General features: G+C 42.5%; 1 pseudogene; it reads left to right on the top strand.

Moving 5' to 3' along the window:
• LOC102819764 overlaps positions 1 to 10037 on the top strand; it is a 28655-nt pseudogene that overhangs the window by 1750 nt on the left and 16868 nt on the right.

Consider the following 10037-nt stretch of genomic DNA (forward strand, 5'->3'; position numbering starts at 1 on the left):
ATAGGATATTGTCCATGTGGCAATGGGCTCTGGAAGCTTCTCAGGTGGTTGCAGGGTAGGACCTATGGAAAAAGAGGCTACCTACTCATGGATAAGGTGGGACATTCCCTGTATCTCCTTCACCTGTAGCTTGTTCCTGTATGAACCATTTCCATTTTATTATTGAACTATTTTGGGCACCACCTTCCTTGTTTTAGTGTTTTCCAGCATCACCAAAGACATTAAGGTTATCTTAAGTCTCATGGTGCTTTTTTCCTTCCATATCTTAAGATGTCTCAATCAAAGTCGAATAGCACATGACCAATTGCCTTTCAAATGATGTGTATTGTGTCGTGACATCTGGAAATGTTCTGGTCCAGAATCTTAGTGGTCGTCATAGGGCAGAAGTCTCAGGGTTTTGCCCTAAATTCAGTCTGCCTAAGTGCGTGTTAAAGACACTTCAAGAATCATGTCTGTATGTGAATCTGAAGGGCCTAAAGTCAAGGATAGTGAGGGTGCTGTCTGTGACTCCCACATACCCTGCTGGTGTTCAGGCCCCCATTCAAATGTAGTTTTGTCCCCACTGGTTTTATGGACAGGAGCCAGCTCTATTCCCAGATGTAGACTTTGTGTCCTCCAAAATCCAAATAGACAACCAAATTTCAGGCCTCCTACTTGTCTTAGAGGTAGGTAGCAACAGCAACTTATACATGGTTGCATGTGGAATGGCGCAAGTGACTCAAGCCCAAGATATTCCAAAGGATTTCACTGTTTGACAGGATCCAGGATTTTTATTTGATGTGTTAACCAGTCTCTGGTTAAGCAGTGGTCATTTGGACCACTGCTGTTTTCAAATCTGCCCTAGTTTGTTCTTCCATATTTGATATTAACATGATGCCATCAATGTCATGTATCACTGCATTTGAGATCTGCACCAAGTTCAAGTCTCTTCTGACCACACTATGACAGCAAGCAGATTAGTTTAAATAACCCTAAGGCAACACACTAGAAGTGCTTTGGGATCCTTCTCATGTGAAAACAAACTGCAGCTGACTCTTTGCTAAGATTTAGATGGAGAAAAAGACATTTGAAAAATCAGTCACTGAGTACCAGTATCATTTAGCCCACTGTATTTTCCACACTTTTGATACTACGCCAGGAACAATGGAGCCACACTTTATGTAAACCTTTATGTAGCACACTTTATGTAGGCTGCGACAGTCTGCTGTCAGTCTTCATGGATGATCTGCCTTTATCAAAGGCCATACAGAACTGTTATACAGAGAAATTGTTCACATCAATACTCCAGCCTTTAGTATGTCTTTAATCAAATGAATGATCTCCTTTTGCCCAGCTGGTATCCTCTTATGCTGTTTCAAATGAACAATCTGAGTAGGTTTGGGCAATTCTAACAGTTCTCATTTAGTATGTCTGATGAATACTTTCATAAAGATGGACTTACACACCTTTCATTTTAGAATATCTGATAGAGCAACTGGTCCCCAATTAGATCTAATATACATACCAATAATACATTCAAGCAAAGGAGATGCAACTACTACATACAAGATCTGTTTAAATCTTCCAATTCTCATCTAAACTTCCTTATTAGTCCCATCAATCATTGCATCCCAATATACCCTAAGTTTAACCTTGTTGTTGTTGTTCTTAAATTCCATTCAGAGAGTTCTGACTAACAGCAACCCAGTCCAGTGCTTATCCTACAAAGCAACTCTAGGAGTTCTAGTCTAACCTTAGGACACTTGAATGTTTTATTTGCTGCTTTGGGAATTGCAGTGTATTAGACTCCTATGTCTAGAATAGAAAGAAAATCTTTTTCCCACCCCCAGGCCATTTGACCCACAAATGTGCATATGGTCTCAGGTCACCTGCTGGAGGCTGCACCAGAAGACAGTTATCCCATTCTCAATCCTGATCCTGATCAGCTCGCTGAGCCTCTGCTCCATAGGGCCCCAGGTGGGAAATTCCATCATTAAATTCCTTCTGGCTAGGATAAACAGATTGGGCTGTTTAGATCTCTTTAAATTGAGGGACTAGTAGAAATTTTCCTTAGTCCACTCAACCTCCTGCATTAAAATGATTGTATCAACTCCATTAATGTCCACTATATTCAGCCCATTTCTCATTAACCACCTAAAAATGTCTCTCCCACAGGGGTAAATTCTGTCCAAATTGCCTCTTCCCATTCTCTGATTTATTACCCTATGTGGGGTAATTGTATCAATGTGAATCATGTGGGGAAGTTGTATCAACAAATCTGACATGACTTCTCAGATTATAGTAGGGTTGTTGTTGTTGTTGTCAGGTGCCATCGAGTCAGAACCGACTCATAGTGACCCCATGCACAGCAGAACGAGACAATGTCCGATCCTGGGCCAACCTCACTACCGCTGCCACACTTGAGTCCATCAATGATGCCACCTGGCCAATCCATCTTGTTGGGGGTCTTCCTCTTTTTCTCTGACCCTACACCCTACCCAGCATGATATCCTTCTCCAACGACTGTTTCCTCCGGACAATATGTCCAAAGTAGGAGAGACGAAGCTTAGCCATCCTGGCCCCCAAGGAACACTCTGGCTGCACTTCTTCCAAAACAGATCTATTGGTTCTTTTGGCAGTCCATGGCACTTTCAGTATTCTCCTCCAACACCACAACTCAAAGGCATCAATTCTTCTACGATCCTCCTTATTCACTGTCCAGCTTTCGCATCCATATGAGGCTATTGAAAACACAATGGCCTGGGTCAGGCGCACCCTAGTCCTCAAGCTGACATCTCTGCTCTTCAACACTTTAAAAAGTTCCTGTGCAGCAGATTTGCCCAGTGCAATACGTCGTCTGATCTCTTGACTGCTACTTCCGCGAGTGTTGATAGTTGATCCAAGAAGAATGAAGTCCTTGACAACTTCAATCTTTTCTCCATTGATAAGAATGTTGTTTATTGGTCCAGTGGTGAGGATTTTTTGTTTTCTTGACATTGAGATGTAATCCATATCGAAGGCTGTGCTCTTTAATCTTCATAAGTAAATGCCCATTCCAAAGAGAGGTGACCCAACGGAATGCGGAAATCATCGGACAATCTCTTTGATATCTCAAGCAAGCAAAGTTTTGCTCAAGGTAATACAGAAATGGCTACAATCATACATTGACAGAGAACTTCCAGAGGTTCAAGCTAGATTCAGAAGAGGCCGTGGAACGAGAGATATCATTGCTGATGTCCGATGGATCTTGGCTGAAAGCAGAGAATATCAGAAGGATGTTTACCTGTGCTTTATTGACTACGCAAAGGCTTTCGATTGTGTGGATCATGATAAGCTATGGACAACATTGAAAAGTATGAGTATTCCAGAACACTTAATTGTACTTCTAAGAATCTGTACCTAGACCAAGAAGCAGTTGTTCGAACAGAACATGGGAACACTGAATGTTTTAAAATTGGGAAAGGTGTGAGACAGGGTTGTATTCTTTCACCATACTTATTCAACCTATATGCTGAGCAAATAATACGAGAAGCTGGGTTCTATGAAGAAAAACGTGGCATCAGGATTGGAGGAAGTCTCATAGTAGGGTTACATGGGGTGTAAATAGTAGGGTTACATGGTAGGGTTACATGGGGTGCCCATGTAAAAGGGGCTCCATTACATACCATATCTGCCATGGTCTGTGTAAGGACATAGTCATTGGATGAATATCATGGTCACCAAAAAGCCATTCCAACTTTGCTTCCATAAGCACCACATTAGCTTCTTCCCTGGAGTGCTCCAATGAGTGTTCAGAGAAAAAGGAACTATTTTACTTCTCAGGGTAAACAGATCCTAGTGAAAATCTATTCAATCCATCAGGTTGGCCATCCATTCTGGGTTAACCTTCCATGTAACTGGATTTAGCATTACCATTTGTGACTGTCCATAGTGGAGAAAAGATTGAAGTTGTCAAGGACTTCATTCTTCTTGGATCAACTATCAACACTCACAGAAGCAGCAGTCAAGAGATCAGATGACGTATTGCATTTGGCAAATCTGCTGCACAGGAACTTTTTAAAGTATTGAAGAGCAGAGATGTCAGCTTGAGGACTAAGGTGCGCCTGACCCAGGCCATGGTGTTTTCAATAGCCTCATATGGATGCAAAAGCTGGACAGTGAATAAGGAAGATCGTAGAAGAATTGATGCCTTTGAGTTGTGGTGTTGGAGGAGAATACTGAAAGTGCCATGGACTGCCAAAAGAACCAATAGATCTGTTTTGGAAGAAGTGCAGCCAGAGTGTTCCTTGGAGGCCAGGATGGCTAAGCTTCGTCTACCATACTTTGGACATATTGTCTGGAGGGAACAGTCGCTGGAGAAGGATGTCATGCTGGGTAAGGTGGAGGGTCAGAGAAAAAGAGGAAGACCCCTAATGAGATGGATTGGCCAGGTGGCATCACTGATGGACTCAAATGTGGCAGCGGTAGTGAGGTTGGCCCAGGATCAGACATTGTTTCGTTCTGCTGTGTATGGGGTCGCTATGAGTTGGTTCCAACTCAATGGCACCTGACAACAACAACAACAACATAGTGAGTTGAAGTTCTGGTGTGACCCTTTAGGATAGGCACTTGATCATAAAGTTGGTTTGAACTGGAAGGTCAGCAGTTTAAACTCACCAGCAGCTCATCGGAAACCCTATACTAAGTCGCTATGAGTTGAAACCCATTTGACAGCACTTAACAACAACATAGTGACTTGGGGGTCTTACATCAACCCCAAACATACTCTTCTATTCTGTAGCAGTTAGAACTGAAGACACTGTCCCTAAATTAGTCACTCAGAATCCCTTTTAGTAACAGTTCTCCTGGAGCTGATGATACAGATCTTCAAATTAAAGCAATTCCTTTACATTATATGCCCTGGTTTCAGTAACATCTTGCTTTCCCCCCACTCCTTTGTTGGAATGCCTTCTCAGTGATCATCAATCATAGGGAACTTCCTATTGTTCTAACTCAATTTTTACTTCCCAAGTCAGGTTTACAAACAAAGCATCCTACTTCTGACTAGTCTGGATCTGGGCTTGGTTCAGTGCTATCACCAGTCCCTACATGTTTTTTGTTGCCATTGCAGCTACTACTGATACAAAAAGCAAATTGTATGCCTCACTCTTTCCTTATCATTCTGTATTTCCATACACATTCAACTAGCTAATTCATCAGGACTTAAATCTCTGCCTACTACTTCTGTATTCCATGAATAGCTTTTGCCTGGGTAAGTGATTTTACCATCACAGCTTCTTTAAGCCATGGGTGATTTTTTATCCCATTTATGAATCAAAAGTTTCTCATGTTCCCACTTAACCCCTTTTGTTGAAAACCACATACTACAGTGAGTCAGGTCCACTGTAGAGAGCCCACCATTCTGACATTAACTGCACGAATCATTTCTTTTAGAAAGATCAGCACGATGCTGGTCCCTAGAGAATCTATGTCTGATAGACTTTCTAAACATGTAGTACCACCCCATAGCCCTTGATATCAGACATCGTCCCTCCACTACCTCAGGTTCTAGGGTTCTCCAACACACTGCAGCATTCCCTAAAACCCACAACTCTCAAAGAAAATGGTCCACACAATTGTGGAGGCTGTCAAGGCCAAAATTCATAGTTTAGAGATCAGTCTGGAGTAATCTCACCCACGTCGTCTCAGGAGTTGAGGAACCCAAACTGGGAGGTCAGAAGATAAGCTGCTAATGCAGGAAGCTGTGGGAGCTGGTGCATCAGGTCCAGGGATGGGCTGGACATCCCATGAATTAAAAGTCACACATAATGAGCCAAATGCTTATTGAGTGCAAGAGAGGGAACATTCCCAAAACAGTCTTATAAATTGGAATCAGACCACACCCCCAAGGGAAACTAAGGGTGGTGACTTCTGTCACACTGACCTGTAAGGTGGGGATATCCTTAATCCTTAGTTACACTGGAGTCTTTACTCCTTAGCCACTCCCTTCAAAATGGGTCCATAAACAGAGACCGTGTTGTTGCTGTTAAGTGCCGTCGACTCGACTCCAACCCATAGCGACCCTGTATAGGGTTTCCAAGGAGCAACTGTTGAGTTTGAACCTTGCAGTTCAAACAGCTTTGCAGTCTGGCTCCTTAACCCACAGAGCCACACCATGACTCCATAAAACAGACATAGAGATTAAGAATATAATACTTGACAAAATAGAGAAATTTGGCAACAATGGTCATAATAAATTATTAGCTACCCTGCAGAGATTCAAACGTAGATTTTAAACTATCTTTGTCCTTGTCTTTCTTTCCTTCCACAATTCTGTGGGAGGACCAAGGCAGGACCAGAAAAGACATGAATTGTTTACGATTCATGTGAATTTTCTCTCTGCACTTGCTTAATATTCCTTTGGATTATGATCTCCATTGGATGCTGTTTATGTTTTTTTTAATGTAATTTTAATTTTTCATTGTGATGTGGAACATGGTGGCACTATACGATATGCACTGAACTACAGAACCACTGGACTAGTGTTTTGAGCCCACCAGTAGCTACATAGGAGAAAGATTAGCTTTTCTGCTCCCTCAAAGATTTAAAACCTCAGAAATTATGAAGGGTCACTATGAATGGGAACTGACGTGACAGCACTAAATAAACAACAAAGTGTTATTTTATGTTCAGCAAAAGTTTGATGAGTTGGTGCTATAATGTCTCCATGTCCTATGAATTTCTATGACCACATTTTGGGTATATCCACAAGTTATTAATTTGGTATATACTCTAATTTTTTAGAACAAATGCAGGAGACTGGTGATACCATTGGCAGTGAGTCAATTACCACACACAACCTCATACCGATTACGTAATGGTGCTTACGGTGAGCTACTTAGTTTCTGAACTGGAGAAGGGAGCCCAGGGAAACCAAAGTCACTGCTGTAGTGCCCTGAAACTGATTTGGAGGCATCACGGTGCAGTGTCAGATGGAGGCAGCAGAGTCTGGGGACACAGGGAGCAAGAGTCTCTCTCTACCTGTCAAGCCTTGTACTGAAGCAGGAAAACCCCACAGATGACCAGCTGGGCACAGAAACATAGTAACTACATAGACCTGTATTACCAGCACTTCCCACACATCTATACCCAATGGAATCCAGGGGTGGAGCTGTAGGGTAAACACTGGACTGCTGATTGGTAGTTCAAACTCACCAGCTGCTCTTTGGAAACCCTGTATAGGTTGTTTTGAGTTGGACCAGACTCTATGGCACTTAACAACAACAACATGCCAAAGAGCTGGTTAAGAATCCAGGAGCTCACCTGGACCTCTCTTTAGGTGCTTCCATGTTCAGATTCCACGAGAAGTTGATGCAGCAGGCACAGGGATTCTTTTACTCAAAAGCCAAACTGCACATCATGAAACTTAAAGTTAGTTGAGTCAGTAGCAATTTTTGTTAACATGAAAGGAGCACTGAGATGTTTAAAGTATCAACTAGAACAAGGGTAGGGAATGTTCTGTACACAGGCCATATTGTTGTTGTTGTTAAGTGCCTTTGAGTCTGTTCCTACACAAACATCCCTGTATACAGTTTCCAAGGAGCGGGTGGTGAAGGCCCATGAAATTCTTTAGTTTGAATTTGTCAAGGCAGCCACAGGCAGGACTCAATATTTAATAACTCTAGGAGTGTTTTGCATTGCAACATAAATTTATATCAAGTGACTCATAATAATAATGTAAATGTTGAGGAACAAACAGGAAGTGTCCATTATGGGATAGAGAGGACACATATGAGTATATGACAGGACAGACACGTATGCTTCTCGTTGGCTGCCCGTGGCCCATCTGCCTGTATGGTCATGACTAGAGGAGAATCAGTGCCAGGCATGCTGGGAGTGAACACGCTGGGAAAGTGTTAGCACACTGTGACAAAAACTCCGGTGATCCGGCAATGATGAAAGAAGAGACAATGAGCTGATTCCTCACAACGTCGATGACCCTGCCTTAATGATTGATGCTGATATTGTCGACTTCTTTGTTGACACAGATGTTAACTCCAATGCAATCTTTATCCAGAGGTCCATGATCAACAATCCTTGCAAAAACAGAATCTCAGATGAAGATTAAGTAAATCACAGAACACAGAATAGCCCTCAAAAGTCAATGACATGTTTGATATGTTCCAAATCCAAGTTACAGGATTAGAACAGTGATCAAAGCAAGAAAATAGTGCCACTGGTGACACACACTGGATGCTTATTAAAACTTAAATGTTGTTAAGACTATAGGTGGAAGCCTGAACTACATCCAGATCTCCAGAGATGGGAAATTCCCACTTGAAAGGACAAGCAGACCAACCTGGAGTGGCTAGAAGAACAGAAGATACTTCTTAAAAGAAAGACCTACAGGAAAAATATAAAACATAGGCAGACCCGCTGTTATTACAAGAACAAGCAACATGTTTGCCCAGGAAACATCAAGGCAAGTGGTCAGGTCCCCTCAGTGCAAACCCCCTTCCAAGACTAAGACTCAATGGGAATACACGCTGTGATTGGTGACCACGCTTAACACCAATAAGGGGAAGTGAGGGAAAAACAGCAATGAAGCCGTGAGCGAAGCCCTACAACGTTCAATAGACTTCTGTGAACCCAGGTGAAGACCTGGTTGGCCAGCAGTGTGGCAAGACCTGGGGACTCTTGGGCCCAGAGTCAGTGACATAGCCACAGAGGACTAGAGTGGAGAGTGAAGCATCCAGCTGATAAGAAGAGAGGGCATATGCATAAGAACACCCACACTTGCAGATAATACCCACTTATCCTGGCTTCAGTAACTGGATGATCAGAGCTCAACTTGAAGTAAAAAGAAGAAGGGGGGAAAAAAAAAGTATTCTCATACAATTTGATGAACTTGACCTACACTTATGGAAGCAGTAGCTCAAAAGAGGGAACAAATCCTTACAGCAAGAATCATTCCCACCCCCTCCACACACAGAGTAGACAGGGATGGGCAACTTGGACATTGGCTCCCAAAATGGGGGGGGGGAGGGCGGATGGGGTACAAAGGCAAGAAGTGACTGGTTTACAAGCTTTTGAGAGGGAACCTAGATCCAGAGGGCCTGGAGGAAGGTAGAATCTCCACTGAGTAGTATTCAATCTGATTAGGCGGGGCTGATGCAATGAAATGCAGACGGTTCTCTTGTGATACAATAGTGAATAATTGTTATCAGGACTGATTGCGAGGGTCGGAAATGTAAAGGTAAACGTTTTATAGCAAGGAGGGGAGTGATTGACTTTTCAGTCTAGGAGCGGAGGTCCCTAGGACCATCAATGGAGAAAAGCAGAGAGCAGGACCCAGAGAAGCAGTGATGCCTGAAATGGAGCCAGAGATGATGACGTGGAGTGATGGAGCAGCTGGAGACTTTAGATCCAGAGAGGGAGAGCGACTGTATGCTGAAGACCTGGGAAGTACGGGGAAGGATTGCATGGAGGGGATTGTAACCATGGCAATGAGACAATATACTATAGAATGAATGTAAAACTAATGTTCTCCCATGTTAGCTATCATATAATTCACAATAAAACATTTAAGAAAGAAAGAAAAAAAACTTAAATGTTGTGACATCCTACAAATGATGACTATGAAGAAAGAAAAATTGATGCAGAATGTCAATCTTTCCAAGAGAAATTGACTAATGATTATTTTCTGTTGAAGTCAACGGTAAACCTGAGTGTCTCACTTGTGGCGACGCATCATCAGTAATGAAAAAATCCAATCTGAAGCATCATTATAGCTCAAAACATGCTAAACTCAACGAATTGGGAGGCTAAATGCATCTGTATAAAATCAATAGTCTTCACAGGGAAGTCTGGAAACATGACAAGCCAGTTCACTAGTCCTCATTGTAACAGAGACATTATGCAGATGAGTTATGTGGTGTTGGTGTTGTTAGGTACGACCGAGTGGGTACCGACTTATAGTGACCCTATGTACAACAGAATAAAACACTGCCTGATCGTGGGCCAACATTATTCAGATGAGTTATGTAGTAGTAACTAATTGCAAAGAAGCTGAGGCTTCA

The sequence above is a fragment of the Chrysochloris asiatica genome, unplaced genomic scaffold, assembly GCF_000296735.1.
Source record: "Chrysochloris asiatica unplaced genomic scaffold, ChrAsi1.0 scaffold00065, whole genome shotgun sequence".
Lineage (NCBI taxonomy): Eukaryota > Metazoa > Chordata > Mammalia > Afrosoricida > Chrysochloridae > Chrysochloris > Chrysochloris asiatica.